We start from the raw sequence: 22,020 nt of genomic DNA on the forward strand, positions 1-22,020 counted from the left end.
GCAGCAGGAGATCAGAATATGCGCTTTCCAGCTCGTCCAGTAACAAACGGAATTGACGGTGATTTAAACTTTTTGCCATTATTTTATTGACAATCTGAATGACAACATCCATTACTTCTGTGCATTCCGGAGGAAATGTTTGAGCGCACAGTGCCTCTTGGTGCAAGATGCAGTGAAAAGTCAGCAGCTTTCTGTCCAGCGACTTCTGCAGTAAAGCCACAAATCCCTTGTGCGTTCCCGTCATATTCGGTGCCCCATCAGTAGCTACTGACACCAGATGGGTGGTCTTTATTCCTTTGGCTCTTAAACAATTCAAGACAGCCTCACAGATGTCCTCCCCCCGTGTTTGGTCTTTTAGAGGTATCAACTCAATCAGTTCTTCCTGTGGCCCGGCAGAGTTTACATACCGGCAGAACAACGCTATTTGTTCAATATCACCTTTGTCTTTAGACTCGTCACAGGCAATCGAGTAGGCCACAGCTGAATTAATGTCTTTAATTTGCTGTCTTGTGATGTCTTCTGCCATTTTTATGGTTCTGTCTTTGACAGTCTTTGCAGAGAGGGGCATATCCCTGATTTTCTGCACAATTTCACTCTTGTTTTTAAAGTCCGTGAATAGATGTTCTGAAATCTTAATGAAAGATTCTTTTATATATTCACCATCTGTAAACTGCTTCCCGTGCCTGACTATTTCCTGAGCGGCAATATAACTGGCATATGTCGTTGATTTTCCAGACTTCATCCATTTCTGGAAATGATTTTTGCTCAGATCAACCTTCCGCATCAGTTCCGAAACGGCTTTTTTTCTCTCATCTCCATCCGGATATTTTTGAGCAAAGGCTGCGTGTTTATTCTGGAAATGCCTTGCGACATTTGACTTTTTGTTGTTTGCTAGTTTCTCATTGCATATTAAGCATACCGGTAAACCAGTCTCGTCAACAGTGAAAGCAAATGAATCTGTCCACGTATCATTAAACGTTCTGTTTTCTTCAGTCACTTTTCTTTTTTTAGAATTCTCCATAGTTGGCTTACCTTGGATCGAAAAATTAAAGAAATCGCGCACTGGCGGGTGTCAGGTATTGGCAGTGGTGACGTATATTAATAGCGATAAAAACACGTAGCGGTGTGCTCACGCAGTCAGTAAACTGCAGTCGAATAACTTTATTCGAACTAAACAGCCTTGCTTTTAAGCCTCCCTCAACCCAGCCCCCATGGACGCAGATGCTGCAAAAGACGCGTACTCACAAACCCCCGTAGGCTATCTCCCTTAGCCTGAATGCTGGCTAATTGTGAGCCGTTTCGGATGTGCCAGGAAATGTGTCGCCACACTTAGATTGTACAAGATCACCATAATCTTCAAATTTAGAATTACATTTCAAAAGCTAACAAACTAACATAAAATACATTTTAATTAAATACTGACCAATTATTTCCCAAAGCCACAGGGAGCCGCAGCACAGAGGTGAAAGAGCCACAAATGGCTCGGGAGCCGCAGGTTGCCGACCCCCGGCCTAGATAGATAGAGTGGATGTGAGAAGGGTGTTTCCATTGGTGGGGGAGATGAGGAGGAATTTCTTTAGCCAGAGCTCGGTGAATCTGTGGAATTCATTGTCACAAGCATCTATGGAGGCCAGGTCACTGGGTGCATTTAAGGTTGATAGATTCTTGTTAGTCATGAAGTGAAAGGATATGGGGAGAAGGCAGGAGAATGGGGTTGAGAGGGAAATGGATCAGTCATGTTGAAATGATGGAGTAGACTCATTGGGCTGAATGGTGTAATTCTGCTCCTATGGTTCTTTCCACAATCAATGAACTTGCTTTCAAGGACTTTTCATCTCATGTTCTTATTGTTTATTGCTATTTATTTATATTTGCATTTGCACAGTTTGTTGTTCTCTGCACTTTGGTTGAATGCCCTGGTTGAGCAATCTTTCAATGGTTCTGTTACAGTTTCTATTCTATAGATTTGTTGAGTATGCCCACAAGAAAATGAATCTCAGGGTAACATATAAGTACTTTGATAATAAAATTCACTTTTGAACTTTGAATAGATGGTGTGAGCACAGTATCATTTGCTATAGCATGATGTGTAAGATTAGTTAGAGGTTGTTGAAAAAATTTTTTATTTTCTGGATGCTGGCAGGCAAATAATGAAGAGTCAATTTTGTTGCTTAACTATGAAATATTCCAAGGTATTGCTGATATTCCCATCTTTTAATTTTCACTCCAGTCCTTTTCATTTTAGTATAATTATGATCAATTATGGTTGAAAGGAAAATCTGGTTATGGTATGAATTTGATATCAGACTGAGTATTCAGCAATAACTTTTTAAAAAATATATTGTAAGTAGGAAAGTAAGTTATTAGTAACTCTTTTTTTCACAGTACCTCATCTTAAAACTGAAGAAAAATGAACACCAAAAACACTTTGGTATTTTACTTTCCAATTAACTTTCCTACAGATATGAATACTTTTTCCACACTGTCATTCCGGTATCATCCACTTTTAAGGGAGACTCCGAGAGGTACACCTTTGTAAAGAGCTAAGAGCTGTAAATTGAAACCAACATGAGAACAGTGCTCAGCTGAGACTAACAGATTGTGTAACAGACCTCAGAAAGGGTATTCCATCAAATCATTTCCCCAGATCAGATGACTGAATAGTTTAAAATGAACCAACATCTGAAATATAAGCCAAAGTTCTGCAATTGAATATTTACATAAAGCTACAGTCGCTCCAGTTTATTAATTTGATTTTGATTTATGTTGAGAATTATTCTCCTGTAGTGATTAAAAATACACAACTTTCAAATTTTGGTTGGGTATAAAATTTGAGGATAAAGGGTCCGACAACTGATCTAAAAGGAATGAAATCTGATACAAGAAAGCAACTTAAGCTTTGTAGTTTAGAAAGAATAGTGGTGGGGTGAGTTGATGATATGACCGGAGAGTTTAGCTTCAAAGAAGTCCAGGGCCATAGAACAGAGACAAAAAAATTAAAAAAAATAAATCCTGAAGGATGAATGTCCATATTTAAAACTAGTGTGCCAGAATACAGAGGTATAATTTGATTGCATTAAAGTTGCATGATTGGGTTTAGCAGAGAAGGAAATAAGCAGTGGTAAGCTGTTGCCAGAACCGAGCACAACTGTTGAAGAGTCCAGCAAATAGATCTGTAGTTAAAGTATACAGGCAGTCCCCGAGTTATGTACGAATTCTGTTCCTGAGTCCGTCTTTAAGTCAGATTTGTATGTATATTTTACCTTCCTATGCGTATAAAACACTTAAGAAACGCATATATTCCAATAATTAAAGCACTGCATTACTTAGTAATAATCGTAGCATTCATCGGGGCAGGGCCTTTCATATGCTCCATTATTCTCATTTTATCCTTTATCCTTTAAAATTGTTCCGATTGTTGACTGACTGTAGCCTAACACTTTTCCAATGACCAATGGCGTTTCACCTCTTTCCAAACGCTTTATTATTTCCACTTTATTTTCAATCGCGATCGCTTCCCGTCAATGGAACCGAAACACTGCGGGCGGCAAGACCTGAGCTCCGCTGGCTCCTGAGATCCGCTGGAGCACGACACTGAGACAGGCTAAATGGGACAAGTGGGGGCTGTGCTGGGTTTGGGTATTTGATCCTCCACAATATTCCGCATGGGAATTTAAACTGGAGGTGACTTTTTTAATGAGGTCGAGTTGTGAGCTCGACATCAACCGGGCGCGGGAGCGGTCTCTCACTGGATTGAACTTGCAAACCTTCGTTCTCCAGCCCAGCGCTGATCTCACTGCGCCACCAGCCGACCGGAACGGTGGGGGGTGGGGTCAGGGTGAATCTTACTAAGAAAAATTTAAGCCAAATACAAAGTTAAACACTCAACACAGTGTCAACGGCAACGACTTAAAATGGTGGACAGTGTTGCGATCCGACTTAAAATAGTGGATGGCGTCGCGATCTGACTTAAAATGGCGGATGGTGTTCTCCTTCCTCGGTTCATAAGTACGAGTTGTCCGTAAGTCGGACGTTCGTAGCTAGGGGACTACCTGTATAGGAATAGATTGTTTACCACTAGGAACCTTGACTTAACTGTACTGTTGAACAAAAAAGGAAACATTTTTACCCACTCCGATTCACCTGAAACAGGTGGATGCTATCTCCCTGGCCCTACGCTCATCTTTGGAACATCTGGACAGTAAAGACACCTGCATTGGACTATTGCCTAACTTTGTATTCAATTTTATAATTCTAAGCAAACTCATCACCAAACTCCGAGAAATAGGAGTCAAAACCTCCCTCAACAGCTGGATCCTTGCACTTCCTGACAAACAGAACATAATTAGGATAGGCAGCAACACTTCTGCCACAATTATTCTCAACACTTGTGCTCCACAAGGTTTTGTCATCTACACCCTGCACACTCACAATTGCATACCCAGAGTGTTATAAATAACAAGATGTCTTGAAAGAGTGAAACTCATTTTTAAAAAATCTGCGATACTGAAAGTCTAAAATGAAAACAAATTTCTGGAAATACTCATTAGATCAGGCTGCATTTGAGGGAAGAGAAACAGTGAACGTATCAAGTCGAAGATGTTAGCCAGAATTAGGAAAGAATTTTATCTCCATATCTCTCTCTTTTTTCCTATTCTCAATATTTCCAGCATTTCCTGTTTTTGTTTTCAAAAGTGATTGGATAATGTTAATATCCAATATTCCTGAGACTTGGAAATGGAGACAAAGACTATAGCAACAAGGCAATTAAACTGAGTCTACATAAAGCATTAGTTTGACCACAAAAAGTTCCATGATAATGTTGGCATTAATCATTAATGAATGGCATACTGGGCATTCAAAAAGGGGATAGGTCAGAATGAGTGAGTAGGAACATTTGAGATCGTTGATTTTGTGTGGGCAGTTTGCAGTGAAAAGATTGAGAGATGATGAGATGCTGTTGGGAGAGATTGGGATGAATTGGGAATTCTTAAGGTGAGAGAGAGGTCCACTTTGGAGAGCTGAAGATTACTGACCAACATGAAGCAAATTACACGAAGCAACAAAAGAACATGTCAAACTTGAGGTAAAAGAATGACACTAAAATCTCTGGGGCTGAGTTTTCTGGGATATATGAAAGAGTTTTTGTTTCAGTCCTTTTTAAATTGTTGTCTTTTTTGTAGTATAATGATGCTATTTCTGCTTTTGCCCAGAAGTAAAATAATTCATTAACTTTTGCTGTTGTTTTCTTTATCGTTCACATCATTCTTTTCTGACCCATTCCCGTCTATGTGGATAAACCTTTGGCAAATATTCACAAGCCCACTAGACTCCCATAGTTACAATTCTGATTACTGGACTATTTTTTTCCCCATTTCATTTCCACAGTGGAGTAAAATAAATGGAAATTTTACTGCTTTGACTCGGGAGTACATTGAATAATTTTACCTGGACAAATCAGCATCTCCTTTGTAGAAGCTTACACGGCAAAACTGTATAAATTTAATAAGCAAAATCAGATTTGGATTCATTCCAAGTGGCTGTTGAAAATGGGCAATTAAGTTGCAAAAGTCCCAATCAATAACTCATATTATTAATTTAAATACTGTATCTGGGAATGATTCGAACGTCATTTAACGTTACCATTTGCATTTGAGTTTAAACTATATTTTGAGACTTTTGTTTTGCTGACTTAAGTTAATTAGACTGAGAAGGATAAATGGTCGTCCAATTACAAAAAGGATATTACCTGCCATATTGAAAAAAAACTTAATTCTTATGCTTTAGTCTTCTCAAAAGGCTTCACAATGAACTACACCAAAGTTTGCACTTGCTTATAAAACTCTTTACAAATAATACAGCCTCAAAATATGCATTTTTTAAAATGATAAACTAGGTTTTAGAATTGGAATTAGAGTCAAGTTTAATATCACTGGCGCATATCGTGAAATTTGTTGTTTTACAGCAGCAGTACTTTGCAATAGATAATAAAAATTAAATTACAATAGAAATGTTTTTAAAAAAGTTAAATTAAATAAGTAGTGCAAAAAGAGAGCCAACAAAATAGAGGTAGTGTACATGAGTTAATTGTCCATTAGAAACCTAATGGCAGAGGGGAAGAAGCTGTTCTTAAAGCATTAAGTGTGTGCCTTCAGATTTCTGCTCCTCCTCCTTGTTGGTAGGAATGAGAAGAAAGCATGTCCTGGGTGTGGTGGGGGGGGGGTCCTTATTGAAGGATACCACCAATTTGAGGCATCACCTTTTGAAGATGATGGGGAGGCTAGTCCCCCTAATAGAGCTGGTTGAGTTTGCAACTTGTGCAGCTTTTTCCGGTCCTGTTCATTGGCCCCTCTGTGCCATTTAGAATGCTCTCCACAGTACACCTATGGAAATTTGAGAGTCACACCACATCCCCTCAAACTTCTGATGAAGTAGAGCCGCTGTTGTGCCTTCTTTGTTATTGTATCAAAATGTTGGGCCAAGGATAGATCTTCAGGGATGTCAACACCCAGGAACTTGAAACTGCTGACCTTTTCTACTGCTGAGCTCTTGGTCTTGCTGATACTGAGTACAAGGTTGTTGTTACGAGATCACTCAACTAACTGATCTACTCACTCCTATATGCCTCCTTATCACACTCTGCAAACAATAGCTGTGTCATAGGCAAATTTATCAATGGTGTTTGAGCTGTGCTTAGTCACACAGTTGTGGGTGCAGAGAGAGTAGAGCAGTGGGCTAAGCACACATTCTTGTGGTGCACCAGGGTTAATTCTCAGCGAGGAGAAGATGTTACTTCCAATCCACACTGACTGTGGTCTCCCAATGAGGAAGTCAAGGATCTAGTTGCAGAGGAAGGTGCAGAGGCCAATGTTTTGGAGCTTGTTAATTAGTACTGAGGGTATGGTTGTGTTGAATGCTGAGTTGTAATCGACAAACAACAGCCTGACGTAGGCTAATTTTCCAATGCTGAGTTCACAGATTGAACCTATGGAGCTGACAAATTAAGAAGCTGAGTCATTATTCCAGGTCGGAGGTCAAATGTGCTCTTTACTGTTAATGCCAGACATTGTCCTTGAACTAAATGACTCAGTAGGCCCTTTCAGATGGCATTTAGGTGTTAGCCACATTGGAGATCTGGAATCGCACATAGGTCAAGTTAATGTGAGGATGACATATTTCTTCTGCTGGAGGTCAAAAGTAAACCAAATGGGTTTTTATGGTATTCAACTAGTTTTGTGGTTGTCATTACTCATGACCATTTAAAAAAAATTCCCTGTTATTAACTACATTTAAATCTCACAGCTGCCTTGATGAGATTTGACTTTGGATTGCTGGATGACTAATTCAGTACATTAACTGATGCCTCACCACTATACCCATAATGGCTCTCTGCTACCTTGAAGCTAAGGACTCTTGTTACATAAACAAATGGCAAGCACTTACAAATAGCAGTCAGGTAAATTACGACATTCATGTCAGGCAATATTTATGGAAAGAATACAAACATTTTAGAGTAAAGATTTTTCACCAGAACTGAGTAAGATCAGAGATGAAAACTTGATGTGAATCAGAATCAGGTTTATACTCGCCCTTATATGGTGGGGAATTTGTTATTTGGGACAGAAATACACTACAAAGACTAAAATGTTACTGTAAATTTCAAAATAAATAGTGTTTTAAAAAAAAAAGAATAGCTAGATTGTGTTCATTGGTACATGGACCATTCAGAAATCTGATGGCAGAGGGGAAGAAGGTGTTTCTGAATCACTGTGTGTGGATCTTTAGCCTCCTGTATAACCTCCCTGATGGTAACAATAAGAAGAGGGCATATCCTAGAAGGTGAGGGTTCTAGTGACACCTTTTGAAGGTGTGCTCAATGGTGGGGAGGCTTATGCCTGAGATTGAGCTGGCTGAGTCTACAACCCTCTGCAACCTCTTGCAATCCTGTACGTTGAAGCTTTAATACCAGACTGTGATGCAACCATTGAGACTGCTTTCCACTGTACGTATATTGAAATTTGTCTTTCTTTGGTGACGCACTGAATTTCCTCAAACTCCTTACAAAGTGGAGCTGCTGATGTGCCTTCTTTGTGGGCACCTTGTCCAGAGGAGGTTTGCAAGAATGATCTTGGGAATGAAAGGGTTAACATACCAGGAGTGTTTGATGGCTCAAGGCCGGTATTCGCTGGACTTTAGAAGAATGAGGGGGAATTTCATTGAAGCCTCATCATTATCATTATATGCCATGTTGTGTGACATGGACAAACATGATCTATTCACCATGATTATTCTTGGCAAATTTTTCCACAGAAGAGGTTTTCTATTGCTGCCTTCTGGACAGTGTCTTCACAAGACAGTGACCCCAACCATTATAAATACATTTCACAGATTGCCTGTCATCAGTGGTTGTATAATCAAGGCTTGTAATGTGCAGCAGCTGTTCATATGACCATCCACCACCTACTCCCATGGTTTCACATGACCCTGGTCAGGAGGCTAAGCAGGTGCTACTCCTTATCCAGGGTGACCTACAGGCTTGCAGAAGGAAGGAGTGCCTTGCACCTCCTTTGGTAGAGACATATTTTTACCCTGCAATCGATCATTGAAACCTATCGGATATTAAAAGGCCTAGATAGAGAGGATGTTTCCTATAGTGGGACAGTCTGGGACTAGAGGGCATAGCCTCAGAACAGAAGAATGTCCCTTTGGAACAGAGCTCAGAGGAATTTCTTTTGTCATATGGATTTGAATCTGTGAAGTTCATTGTTACAGGCGGCTGCGGAGGCCAAACTATAAAGGCGGAGGTTGACAGGTTCTTGATTTTGTAATGACATCAAAGTATTGGGAGAGTAGGTAGGAGAATGGGGCTGAGAGGGATAATAAATCAGTCATGATGGAATGGCAGAGTAGACTCGTTGGGCTGAATGGCCTAATTCTGGTCTTACGATTGCATCAATGTATTGGGCCCAGGATAGATCCTCCAAAATGTTGACACTCAGGACCACCCTTTCTACCACTGACTCCTCACTGAGGATTTGTGTGTGTTCTCCTGGCTTCCCCATCCTAAAGACTCCTCGTCGCCATCTGAGATTTCACTAACCACAGTCACGTAATCTGCAGATTTGTAGATGGCAGTTGAGCCTTGCTTTATGACATAGTCAAGAGAGTAGAGCACTAGTAAGCATGTGTCCTTAAGGCACTCCTGTGTTGATAGTCAAAGAGGAGGAGATGTTATTACCAATCTGTACTGACTGTTGTCTGCTATTGAGTAAGTCAAAAATCCAGTTTCAGAGTGAGGTACAGAAACCCAGGTTTAGATGCTTGGTGATTAATACTGAGGGGATGATGGTGTTGAATGCTGGGCTGTAATCGATTAACAACAGCCTGTCTATTTCTGTGAACAAACATGAGAGGAGGCATTTAGGAGAGTTGGAGATAGAATCATTATCTGAAATCACAAGAAAAATTGTGTTAAGAAAGGAGATCTGAAATAAAAAACAGGAACTGCCGAACTACTGGTTTGGGTGTCTATAATATGGCTGAGCAAAAGACGTGCTGTTATTTGAGCTTTGTTAGAACACTGTAACATAAAAAATGCTAAAAGAATTTAGCAGGTTTGGCAGCATCTACGGAAAGGAATAAACAGTTGAAGTTTTGGGCCGAGACCAGTCAACAGTACTGGAAAGGAAAGGGGAAGAAGCTAGAATAAAGTGGTGTGTAGTCAATGTAGAACAGTTGTAGAAGGCAGAGGACAGCGTGGTCAGAGTGGAAGTGGGATGTTGAGTTTGTGTGGCAGGCAACCAGGTGCTCAGGATAACATTTGTAAATGAAATGCAGATGTTTTGCAAGGTGATCATGGAATTGCAGTTTAGTTTACCCAGTGTGAAAATGACTGCATCATGAACAGAAAATGCTGAAAGGAAAATTGAAAATTACATGTAAATCATTGCTTCACCTGGAAAGAAAGTGTGGGCTCCCTGAGCATTGGAGATGGAAAGGTTCAAAGGATGGCTAAATGGTGAAATCCTGCAGCAAGTGGCTTGGTTGAACCAAAAAGTGACCTGGAGGGAAGAGGCAGGAATGAGATGCTTTTTGGTGTAACATCATGCTTGAGTTTTTGGAAGTGGTTTGGAGTGATCCTTTTTGAGTGTAATAGTGGCTTAATGAGCAGGGGGTGTTATCTTCCTCTCTAGGAGGGAGAGAAAAGATGAGAGCAGAGCATCAACACTACAACACCTGGCCCCACTCATTCCCTCTTCTACAGTCTGTGGTGGAATGGAATACTGAACATAGAATATTACAGGACAGTACAAGCCCTTCGGCCTACAATATTGCACCGATCTTTTAATCTACTCTTAAGATCAATCTAACCTTTCCCTCCTACATAGCCTTTTTTTCTATTATCCAGTATCTGAGACTGTCTTAATTGTCCCTAATATATTTGCCACTACCACTACCTCTGGCACGTGTTCCATGCAGCCACCACTCTCTATTTAAAGAACTTGTCTCTGACATCCCTCCATACTTCCCTCCAGGCACCTCTCAATTATGCCCTCTTGTATTAGCCATTTGTGCTTTGGGATAAATTCTCAGGCTGTGTCTCTTATCTCCTTGTACACCTCCGTCAAGTCATCTTTCATCTTTCAGTTTAAAGAGAGAAGCTCACTTGACCTATCTTCATGAAACATCCTCTCGTCCAAGCATCCAGGTAAATCTCCTCAGCACCCTCTCGAAATGATCTACATCCTTCCTATAACCATTGCCTGTCTGGTGTCAGTGGTCGCATAACCAAGACTTGTGATATGCACCAACTGCTCATATGACCATCTATCACCTGCTCCCATAGCTTCATGAGACCCTGATTTAGGGCTAAGCAGATGTTACACCTTGCTCAAAGGTGACCTGCAGACTAGTGGAGAGTGTCCTTTGGTAGAGACATATCTCCACCCCGTCACCCAAATATTTGCATTTTAATATTAGCATCAGAGAGCATTCAGACTAACTGCATCACCGTCTGGTGTGCGGGTGAGGAGCAACTGCACAGGATCGTAGCAAGCTGCAGGGAGTTGTAAAATTAGTCAGCTCTATCATAGGTACAAGCCTCTGTAGTATCCAAGACATCTTCAAGGAGCGGTGCCTCAGAAAAGCAGCTTCCATCATCAGAGTCCCCACCACCCAGCTCATGCCCTCTTCTCATTGTTACCATCAGGGAGGAGGTACAGGAGCCTGAAGGCACACACTCAGCGATTCAGGAACAGCTTCTTTCCCCTCTGCCATCCGATTTCTAAATGGACATTGAACCCATAAACACTACTTCACTACTTTTTTAAAAAATTGTTTACTTATCTTAATTAACTATTTAATATACTATACATATATACTTACTGTAATGCAGATTTTCCTCCTATATTTATCATGTATTGCATTGTAATGCTGCTGCAAAGTTAATACATTCCACAACATATGCTGGTGATATTAAATTTGATTCTGATAGGGTGGAAAACTGGGAAATTAGGTAAGATACCTTACAAGAAGCAATTGGGGGCTGGTGGAGGTGAGGCAGAAAATATTGTTAATGTAGCCTAGTGAACCATTTTCTTCTGCATCCTGTATTGATACATGGAGTTTTGAAAGGATTAAAATTAAATTTTTTATGCTGGTTCTAAAAATTCTGTGCTGGAAAGCAGGTGTCGGAGAACTCAACACAATTGTATATTATAGCAGAGGTAATCTTGCCATTCCAGGTCTATCCATAAAATGTTCTGCTTTGTTACTTGCTCATTGGATCCAAAGATTATGCTCCATTGAAATGTTAAATTATTAATAAAGGCATGTAGATATTTAAGAATATATAGAAAATAAAATCACCGTAACTGGTCTTGTTCATTAGCATACATTTTTGGCACCAAATATCAGGTTCATTTGCTGTAGTGCTGTAAAAAATTCCATGTTATTACTGTGACTAGTCTAATAACCTCATGTCTTAGAGCATCTCCTATTGTAATCTATTGAATGATTGGATGTATATATGCACTGTGGTTTTTCTAATTGTACTGGTGGAGAGTCCATAATAAGAGTTCATAACTTCTGTGGTTGAGATGGCTAGTTTTAATGCATTTGAATGCCAAATGGGTAAAGTCATATTCTTTTTAGAAATGCATACACATCCATTTAGTAATTTGTTCAATAACCAGTTTGTTTATATGGGAACATTAAGTTTTTAGATAGGTGGAATAAATTATATCACAGATATTGTGCCTTGCAGTTATTTGGTTGATGAGTCAGATTTATATATAGTGGAAATTGTTTTACTGCGGTAAAAGCATTTTTTTTTAAACCTTGAAGTTAAATGGATTTTGTTTGGCCAGTGAAACTTGTGATCAGCTGATTTCTATCATCCTGCACGGTAGAACCCGTAGAATAGTAGTCCTCCCTCAATGCTGACTCTGCTGAAATATGCAGAGGCTGTGCTTAGCACCTTTTGTAGTGTATCTCTGACTCTTGTTTAAAAAATTCTCTTTGTTCCTATCTGTCGCTCATTTTATCTCTTTGCTCCCATCTCTGTCTCTTTTTTTTATTTGTTCTCTCCCTTCCTGAATGGTTTTTATTTGCTTTCTTTTCCCCCTTGGCAGCAGGGTAACCTTCCCTACGGAAATCATATCTGCATATTCGACTGTGAAGCAGTAAAGGTAGGATGTGTTTAGTAGAGAGTGTGTTTTTCAGTGCTGATGCTGTTATAAATAATTTTTGTAGGTCTTGCTTTGAGATTATTCTGAGTAACAGATGCAATGCAGCATGAGCTCTGTCGAGGGAATGCATGTTATTTTTGCTGCATAGCCAGACATTTATGTATATTACAGCAGAGGCAGTGCCATCACTCCAGGAATGTTCCGCTATGCAGTACCACATTTTATTTTGTTGGATCTGAAGATTTTCCTCCTGTAAATATATATTTTTATTGATATTCAGGATATCTAAGAAACAAAACAAATAGGAGATTGCCTATTCTGCTTTAACTCATTTGCATGCAATAGCACGTGCTTACATAATTTCGCAAAAACCAGGTTCTGCTGGGTTTGACATTGCAATTTTTTGCTGTTGTGCAAAAAATAAATTCTGCTAACATTATGATCAGTCTGATGAATAATTTTTCATCTCCTGTTGCATTCTACTCAATAATCACAAACGTGCATGTGCTTATGTGTTTTGTGCTCTTTGAGGTCCTCAGTCTTGAGCGTTAACAATAACCATGATTTCATTCAAATTAGTTTAATAATTTCTTTCTGTTTATTACTTAACTATTAGAGTTTTGTCTCTATGTAGCTCTCAGCGAGTCTCTTCATCAAGCAGGCATGTTTTTAGTAGCAGTTGGCTTCTCCCTCCCTCTGTAGAGTAATGTTTAACATTCTCAACTATAGTTTAAAATGTGATGTGACTGAATTTTAAACAAGTGCTTATCTTGCATTATGGAAAATTGTCTGGAGGGCCAAAGTTTGTATTGGGTTACTGTCCTGAAGTTGCTATCTTGGTAATAGGAGAAGTAGTAGGAGCAGTAGGCAGTCAGTGAAAGTTGCCCTTTGGCCATTTCCCTTACAAGCAGGTATACCTCTTTGGATACTGTGAGGAGGATGTTCTTTCAGTGGTCAGGTTTCTATGACTTGTGATTGGCCTTGAGGCTCAGAAGGAAAGAGTATAGTCAGTTACTGTGATAAGTCAGTAGTGAAGGAAACAGACTGAAGTTTCTGTGTGCACAGGAGAGGTGCCAGGGTCAAGGATGTCTCTGAGCAGCTGCATAAAATTCTTGTGGGGGAGGGTGAATAGTCAGAAGTCATCACACATTAGTACAAATGACATAGGCAGAACAAGGGGTGAGCTCCTGCGGAATGAGTTTAGGGAATTGGGTAAGAAATTAAATTTTAGGATTGAAGTAGTGATCTCTTGATTACATCCGGTGCCATGTGCTAGTGAGTCCAGGAATAATAAAAAAAGACCAATGAATGAGTTCACTTCTGTGGTAGAGGTGACCTGTACAAGAGAGGCATGTTGCACTTGAATTGGGGGCTGGGGGGAGAATACAGTATTCTAGTGGGGAAGTTTGCTTTTGCCACCAGAGAGTGTTTGAATTAGGATGGCAGAGGGGTGGGACTCGAGAGTGAAGTCAGTGAGAATACAAAGGTATGCGCAGCACCCTAAGAGTGTAAAGCCTAGCAATCGGGATAGCCATCAAAGTTGCAATAAAAAGGCAGGTAGGACCACTGCTTTAAATTGAATCTATTTCAACCCCTGTAGACTAATGGTAGGGAAGATAAACTGAGCGTATAGATTTCAGGACTGGGATTTTGTGGTCATAAGAGAAACATGGCTGAGAAATGGGCAGGACTGGCAGCCTAAATACAGATGCTTTAGTCATGACAGAGGAACAGGTAGGAGTGGAAGGAGGCTGTAACAGCATTGCTTAGAGGAGATATTCTTGAGAAACCATTTAGCGAGGATATATTTAGAAATAAGAAAGGGTTGGTCGGTCGCCATGTGTTATAGACCCCCAATAGTCATTGTGAACTTGAAAAGTGGATGCGCTGAGAAATTGTAAGAAGTTGTGAGAATAGTAGGGTGGTGTTAGAGAGAAATTTCAAGTATCCCAGTATCCTCTGGGCCACCCAGAGTGCAAAGGGCCTGGATGGGGCAGAATTTGTGCGGTGTCCAAAACAGTTCCTTGACGCAGTTATAGAGGAACCTACTCAGAAAGGAGCAATGCTGGAACCTTCAGCATACTTCAGTCCTTGAGGGACTGAGGCAGACCAAGTAACTAAAGTTGCATTTGGGGAGCACATTGGCCACAGTTCCATTTGTTTTAAAATACTTATGGATTTAGGTCAAACAGATCCACAGGTTAAAGTTCTGATCTGAAGGAAGGCCAACTTTGAGGACATTGGACAGGATCTAGCTGGGTAGACTTGACAACTCTATTTAAAGGCAAAGAACAGTTGGTGAATAGGAGGCATTTAAAAGGGTTATATCAAGAGTCCAGGGGCAGCATATTCTTGATGGGGTGAAGGGTGGATATATCAAGTTCACGGAATCTGACAGATGAAAGATATTGAGGCCCTGGTCAGAAAAAAGAAGGAAATGTACGTCATGTTTAGGCAGTTGGGTACAAGTGAATCCCACAACAAATATAAAAAGTTTGAGGGTAGGATTAAGAGAGAGATCAGGAAGGCAAAAAAAAGAGTGTGAGAAGGATTTGGCAGGCAGGGTTAAAGATATTCTCAAGAGGCTCATATTCACAGTATAAGTGTGACTAGGGAGAGGCTGGGTCTGCTTAAGGACCATCAGGACTGCTTACGTTTGGAGCCAGAGGAAGTGGCTGTGATTTTTAATGTCTATTTCTCCTCAGTGTTTACCAAGGGGAACATCATAGATTCCAAAACAAAATAGGGAAATAGGTGGTGAGGTCTTAGAACCTGTGAATACTTCTGTAGGTGTGTGGTGAAAGGTGTGCTGACTGCCTGATGCCTTTTGAGCAGAAAATTCTATGTAAGGTTCTCAGTGCATCATGGTAAAACTTTCCTAACCTTTGAGCACATCTGCATGAAACATTGCCACAGGATCTATTGTCAAAGATCCTCACCATCCAGGCCATGCTTTTCTCACCATCCAGGCCATGCTTTTCTCACTGCTGCCTTCAGGTAGAAGGTACAAGTGCCTCAGGGCTCTCATCACCAGGTTCAAGAACAGTTACTACACCTCAGCCATCAGGCTGTTGAATAAAAGGGGTAACTACACTCATTTAAGGACCCTTATCTTGATATTTCTTGCTCATTATTTATTACTATTTATTTATATCTGCATTTGCACAGTTTGTTGTCCATTAATCCTGTTTACAGTTACTGTTCTATGGAATTGCGAAGTATACCCACAGAAAAAGGTTCTCGGGCTTGTGTGTGGCGACATGTATGTACCCTGATAATAAATTTTACTTTGACTTTGACTTGGGTATTATGAGGAAGAAGGGATTTGCAGCCATGAAGCACATTAAGATGGACAAATCTCTAGAACCTGACCAAATGCACCCCTAGACCCTATGGAGGCCAGGGAAGAAATTGATGAGTTCTTAGAGGATACATTTGCTTTGTGGTTAGCTAGTGATAAAATTCCAGAAGATTACAGAGTGGCTAATATTGTTCTGTTGTTTAAAAAGGGTAGTAAGGAGTTACAGACTGGTGAGCCTGACCAGTTGTAGAGAAGTTACTGGAGGGAATTCTGAAGGACAAGATCTACCATCTACAGTCAAGGCCTGATCAAAAATAGTTGGCATGGTTTTGTTGTGGGAGGTCATGTCTGATGAAACTTTTGGAGTTTTCAAAGAGGTAATGATGAGGATAGATGAAGATAGAGCAATGGATGTTGTCTCTATGAACTTTAGTAAGGACTTTGACAAGGTCTTGCATGGCATGCTGATATGGAAGTTTTAAGTCATGTGGGATTCAGGAGTAGCCAGTGAGGTGGATTCAGAATTGGCTCAATAAGCGGAAACTGAGGGTGATGATTGAAGGTCAGTTCTCCAACTGGAAACTTGTGACTGGGGCTGCCCCATGGGGTCAGTGTTGTGATCTGTGTTATTTATTATTTATGTAAATTATTTTGATGTGAATGTACCCCCATGACTAGTAAGTTTGCTGATACTGATTTGGGGAGTCTCATTGATGGTGAAGCAAATTGCAACAAATTGATCTTGATCATTTAGAGACTTGGACTGAGGAATGGCAAGTGGTTTTCAACCTAAATAAATGTAAAATGATGCATTTTGAACATTTGACTTGTGCAGAAGGGCACTGATGTACGTTGTGCAACAGAGGGACCTGGGAGTACGGTTTGCTGAAATTGGCTGTGAAATTAGAGGGAGTGGGGGAGAAGGCATTTATTATGCTGGCCTTTATCAGTCAGGGCGTGGAGTTTAGGAATACAGACATTATGATACTGTTACATACAGAGTAAGTCATCGGTGAGCCCACACGTGGAGTATTGTGTACAGTTTTAGTCACCCTGTTATAAAAATTTGTTTTTTGAGAAGAATGATGAAAATATCATTGAAGGACAGAGTAACAAATGAGGAAGAGTTCCAAAAAGCTGGAATAAGAAGACAGCTGATATCAATCGGGAAACAACAGGTGGAATTTCTGGAAAATGTTCTGAGGAAAGAGAAGTGTGAACATCTTGCAGTAACAGGAAAAATTAATGGAAGAAAAAGTCGCGGTCGACAGTGCATGACGACATTCTTGAGTTACGTCAAGGGATGGACTGGCAAAAGTTTTGAAGAGCTTATTAGAACTTGTCAGATTAAAGACAGATGGAAGACCATGATCACCCACATCACAAGCTATGGCACAGAATGATGCTGATGATATTATAGAAAAGATATCATCACGTTGAAGAGAATGTAGAAGAGATTTATGAGGATGCTGTCTGGACTAGAGGCCTGAGTTATTGCTTGTAGCATAGAAGAATGTGGGGTAACCTCATAGTTTATAAAGTTATCAAGAGTATGAATAAGGTCATTTTCTTTTGCCCAGGGTTGTGAGTCCAAAAGTAGGGAGCACAGATACAAGATAAGAAGGGAGAGATTTAAAAGAGATCTGCGAGAGAGAACTTCTTTACACGGAGGAGAGAACTTCTTTACACGGAGGGTGGAAAGTGTCTTGAATGAGTTGCCTAAGGAGTGGTTGAGGTGGGTATAGTTGCAACGCTTAGTAGGTATTTGGATGGGTACATGGAGGTGAAAGGCTTGGAGGGCTATGGGTTAAACATAAGCAATTGGGAAGAGAAGGGATGATGAAGAGTCCATTTCCTTGCAGTATTGCTTTATGAGTGTATAACTTGTGATTTTAATTGATTTTTATTATTATATTCTCAGCAGCCAATTGCAATAAAACTATTTTCTTCTTGGTAGTTTTTTTTTTGTTGAAAATTGCTTAACTGGACAAAAGCTATTGAATGTATGTGGCTGTTTCAGACCCATAAAGTGAAATAGAACATTTGTGTTTTTGGTGTGCTTTGCAGGTTTATAAAGCTAACATCAAGTGAGCTGTTACTGTAGGAAAGCAAGTTCTCTCCTGAGAGAGAAAGTTGCATTTTAAAAAATAACTGTTTAAACCTATTGTTACTTAATATCATGATATATTGGCAATTAAGTGACTTGTGTAAAGCAAGTCTTTGCAGACAAAAATAAATAGATCTTTTTGACTTTTTTTGCTGGAAAAATGTTAGCCGAGGTATCCCCTGCAATCTGCCTAATTCAACGTTGCTGTAATATCCGCACTAAAGGAATCAGCTCTTGTTGTTACATCAAATAACTGGAGGAGGGTGGGCTTGTGGAAACAGGATGTTCAAGCATATGACTTTCTGATCATAGACAGAAGTGTTTGCCCAACCACAGGAGAATCTGCAGATGCTGGAAATCCAAGCAACATACACAAAACATGAGGAAATCTGCAGATGCTGGAAATTCAAACAACACACACAAAATGCTGGTGGAACACAGCAGGCCAGGCAGCATCTATAGGGCCGAGACCCTTTGTCAGGACTAACTGAAAGGAAAGATACTAAGAGATTTGAAAGTAGGAGGGGGAGGGGGAAATGCAAAATGATAGGAGAAGACCGTAGGGGGTGGGATGAAGCTAAAAGTTGGAAAGGTGATTGGCGAAAGTGATACAGAGCTGGAGAAGGGAAAGGATCATGGGACGGGAGGCCTAGGGAGAAAGAAAGGGGGAGGGGAGCACCAGAGGGAGATGGAGAACAGGCAGAGTGATGGGCAGAGAGAGAGAGAAAAAAATAAACAACTAAATATGTCAGGGATGGGGTAAGAAGGGAAGGAGGGGAATTAACGCAAGTTAGAGAAGTCAATGTTCATGCCATCAGGTTGGAGGCTACCCAGCCAGTATATAAGGTGTTGTTCTTCCAACATGAGTGTGGCTTCATCTTGAACACACACAAAATGCTGGAGGAATTCAGCATGTCAGCCAGTGTCCATGGGAAAGAGTAAACAGCTGATGCTTCAGGCTGAGACCCTTCATCAGGACTGTTTACTCTTTTCCATAGATGCTGCCTGGCCTGCTGAGTTCTTAGAGTGTTTGCCAGTTGAGTCACAGTGGCTTGATCTTCTCACCATGCTTCAGAAGGAGAAATAAATTGCTGATTAATTTGTTTTATGTTTAAACACCAATCATTATTTTACCATTTGCAACCATTCCTTTGGCTCCATAAGTAGCAGAAAATTAACCAACTGGAGCAGGCAGCAACAAAAGTAGTAGCCCAGTTTCAATGAGATTATTCAATTCTTTGTCCAATTCACAGCTGCTGATGAATTATAAAGTGCCAGCTAGATGATTATAGTACAGCTGCGCATCCATGGGTTTTGGGCTTTGCATGTTAGTTGGTGACTGGATTGATATCTAAAAATAAAACTACTAGTTTATGCGACCTCTGAGGAAAGACTTGCAAGCTCACATGAATAGCTCTTCTACGCTTATAGTAGAATTTTATCAATCTGCTTGGGTCAGAAGATAAATATTATTTAAGAAAGCAGAATTCTAACACTTCCTTTCTTCCTTTGCCTACAGTTCTCAACCTTATGTAAGTAAATATTTGCATTTCTGATACTTCATCAAAAGTACTAATGTTTCTCTCAATAGCAGTTAGTGTGTTGCTATTACTGTACAGCTCAGGACATTGGAATTTGGAGTTTAATTCCAGCATAATCTGTAAGGAGTCTGTGCATCCTCCCTGTGGAATGCATGTCCAACAGGTTTGCTGGTTTCCTCCCACAGTACAAAGACTTTCTAGTTAGTAGGTTAATTGATCATTGTAAATTGCTCCGTAATTAGGCTAGGATTAAATCAAGGTTTGCAGGGCCTATTCTATGTTGTATCTCTAAATATTTGATGCAGTTGATAATGTGTGAAGAGGAAATTTCCAGTGTAGTTCGATAGAGTCATTAAGTAAAAAGCCTTGTCATTCAAACATTTTTACAGGCATGAAAATGCATCTTCATCTAAGGCTATGTACACACTAGACAGGATAATTTTGAAAACGCCGGTTTCGCGTAAAAACGTCCACACCAAGCATTTTTGAAAATATCTCTGTCCACATTGAAACGGAGATTTCGGCAAATCTCCTCCTACTGCGCCATGTGCAGGACACATCTACGGAAAACAAGCAACATGTTTGGTGTCGAATCTCGCCATGAAAGAGTTGGTGCGAGTTTGCTCAGTTACAGACTAGAAAAACTTAAACGAAGGATAGCTTTGGCTCTCGCACAGGAGGACTTAAAACTAAAAAAAAACAAATACTGGAGTGTATGGAGGCAACCGACAGGGAGTTCAAGGACAGTATGACCCTGCTGACGACGAACATTGAAAAACTGACGAACTCTGTTGCATTAATAAAGCCCCTTGTTAAATGTATAAAACATGTCTGTATCGGTACAGTATTATCTTGTATTTCCATAAAATGTTACATTAGGCTGTTACACATCTATTGTCAGAGAAGTACTTGCATAAATAGGTAAACCACCTTCATACGAGCAAGGACAGGAAACGGCAAAGTGAGTATTCTTATTTATTCAATAAGTTATGGGTCAAAGTATTTGGTGAGTACACTTCCAACTCTTCTGGCTTCAGTCTCATTGCCGCCTGTTCTGTAATTGTTAGGTTGCGTTCAAGAAAACAATGAAATAATGTGCTGCCGCCACATCTGTTCCGGCACGTCATGACAGCGTTTTTCGATTTCTCTGGTTACTCTGTCCACACTGCTCTGGCCAATCTTGCGTTTTCAAAATTACACACCCTGGAGAGCGTTTCTGAAAAGCTCTGTTTTCGGTGGACTAAAATGCCATTTTAGTGTGGACGGAGGATCAAAACGAAGAGAAAAAGCTTGGGTAACGGATTTATTTGGTGTAGTGTGGATGTAGCCTAAGTCAGGCGTTCCCCACCGGAAGTCCTCAGTTAATGGCTAGGGTCCATGGCATTAAAAAGGTTGGGAACCCCTGTTCTAAGTAGACTTTTTAATATTGCTAATGGTATCTAGCAAATTGATCATTACATAATCTTGACTAGTATAGCAGAGGAATTTGCTAAAAGGAAATATGTAACCGGATATCATTTTGAACTTGGTGTTGGGCAATTAAAAAAAAATTCTTAAAAGAAGCTTACAGTAAAGCCAATTAATTAGGCACAATTGCTTCATATCTTAGCTGGTACTGTGGAAATCAGACACTCAAGTGCCTCAAAAATTCACCCCCTTTATAATTTGGGAAGAATTTCTGTGCATCGTGTCAGTTGTGTAACCTTGTTGATGTTGAATAAAATTTGTAGGGTCCCCTTCCCCTTTCCTAGTGGACTATGGTATGCACTACTTCTTGGTTCAGTTTCAAACAAACCTAATGACCAGAACGTGCCAAATATTACTCAAGTAACCCAGTTCGCAGTATTCCTTACCTGAACAGTAGGTTTTTGAACCAGCTTGTTGTATCTTAGTTGGTGGGCTATAGTTGAATCCCTGTAATGTAGGACTGAAGCACTTCTTGAGGAAATGATCTTTGCTTTTTGTGAATAATTATGCAAAGAATACTGGAATCCTTTCACTAAGGTTAATATTTCACCTGATAAAACTAAATATTACAATCTGAACTATATGCTCTTTCTCAATCAATGAAGGAAAGAAAGTCCTTCACAGTATGATTTGAAAGATGTGAAACAACAGAATGAATTGAGATGATTATAATGATGTATTTCCCTTAACTAAAAACAAAAGATTCCTAGAAATACTTGGAGTTGTATAACATCTTTGGAGGGGGGAGAAAAGAAAGATTTAGGTCAGTGATTTTTCATCAGAACTGGAAAAATATTAAGTAGAACAGACTTGGAAGAGGGGAAAATTAGTAGATGGTTCTATGATGGGTTGGAGCAGTATTATAGGAATGATGGGATGAGAGGAAAAAGGGATGTTCTAAGAGACAAATAAAGA

General features: G+C 40.0%; 1 protein-coding gene across 9 annotated transcripts in view; it reads left to right on the plus strand.

The window, feature by feature from the left end:
- The window catches only part of kcnab2a (potassium voltage-gated channel subfamily A regulatory beta subunit 2a), a 318,636-nt gene that overhangs the window by 44,480 nt on the left and 252,136 nt on the right, over nt 1-22,020 (plus strand). For 2 of the 9 annotated variants that reach the window (XM_059952121.1, XM_059952124.1), the window contains exon 1: nt 12,463-12,689. The exons of 6 other annotated variants lie outside the window; for them this stretch is intronic. The gene's annotated coding sequence lies outside the window, so the exon portion shown is untranslated. Of the gene's footprint in view, nt 1-4,933; nt 5,087-12,462; nt 12,690-22,020 lie in introns of those variants that run through there. One more of the 9 variants, XM_059952123.1, reaches the window with a different exon arrangement.

This window comes from Hypanus sabinus, chromosome 27, assembly GCF_030144855.1.
Source record: "Hypanus sabinus isolate sHypSab1 chromosome 27, sHypSab1.hap1, whole genome shotgun sequence".
In the NCBI taxonomy this organism is placed as follows: Eukaryota; Metazoa; Chordata; class Chondrichthyes; order Myliobatiformes; family Dasyatidae; genus Hypanus; species Hypanus sabinus.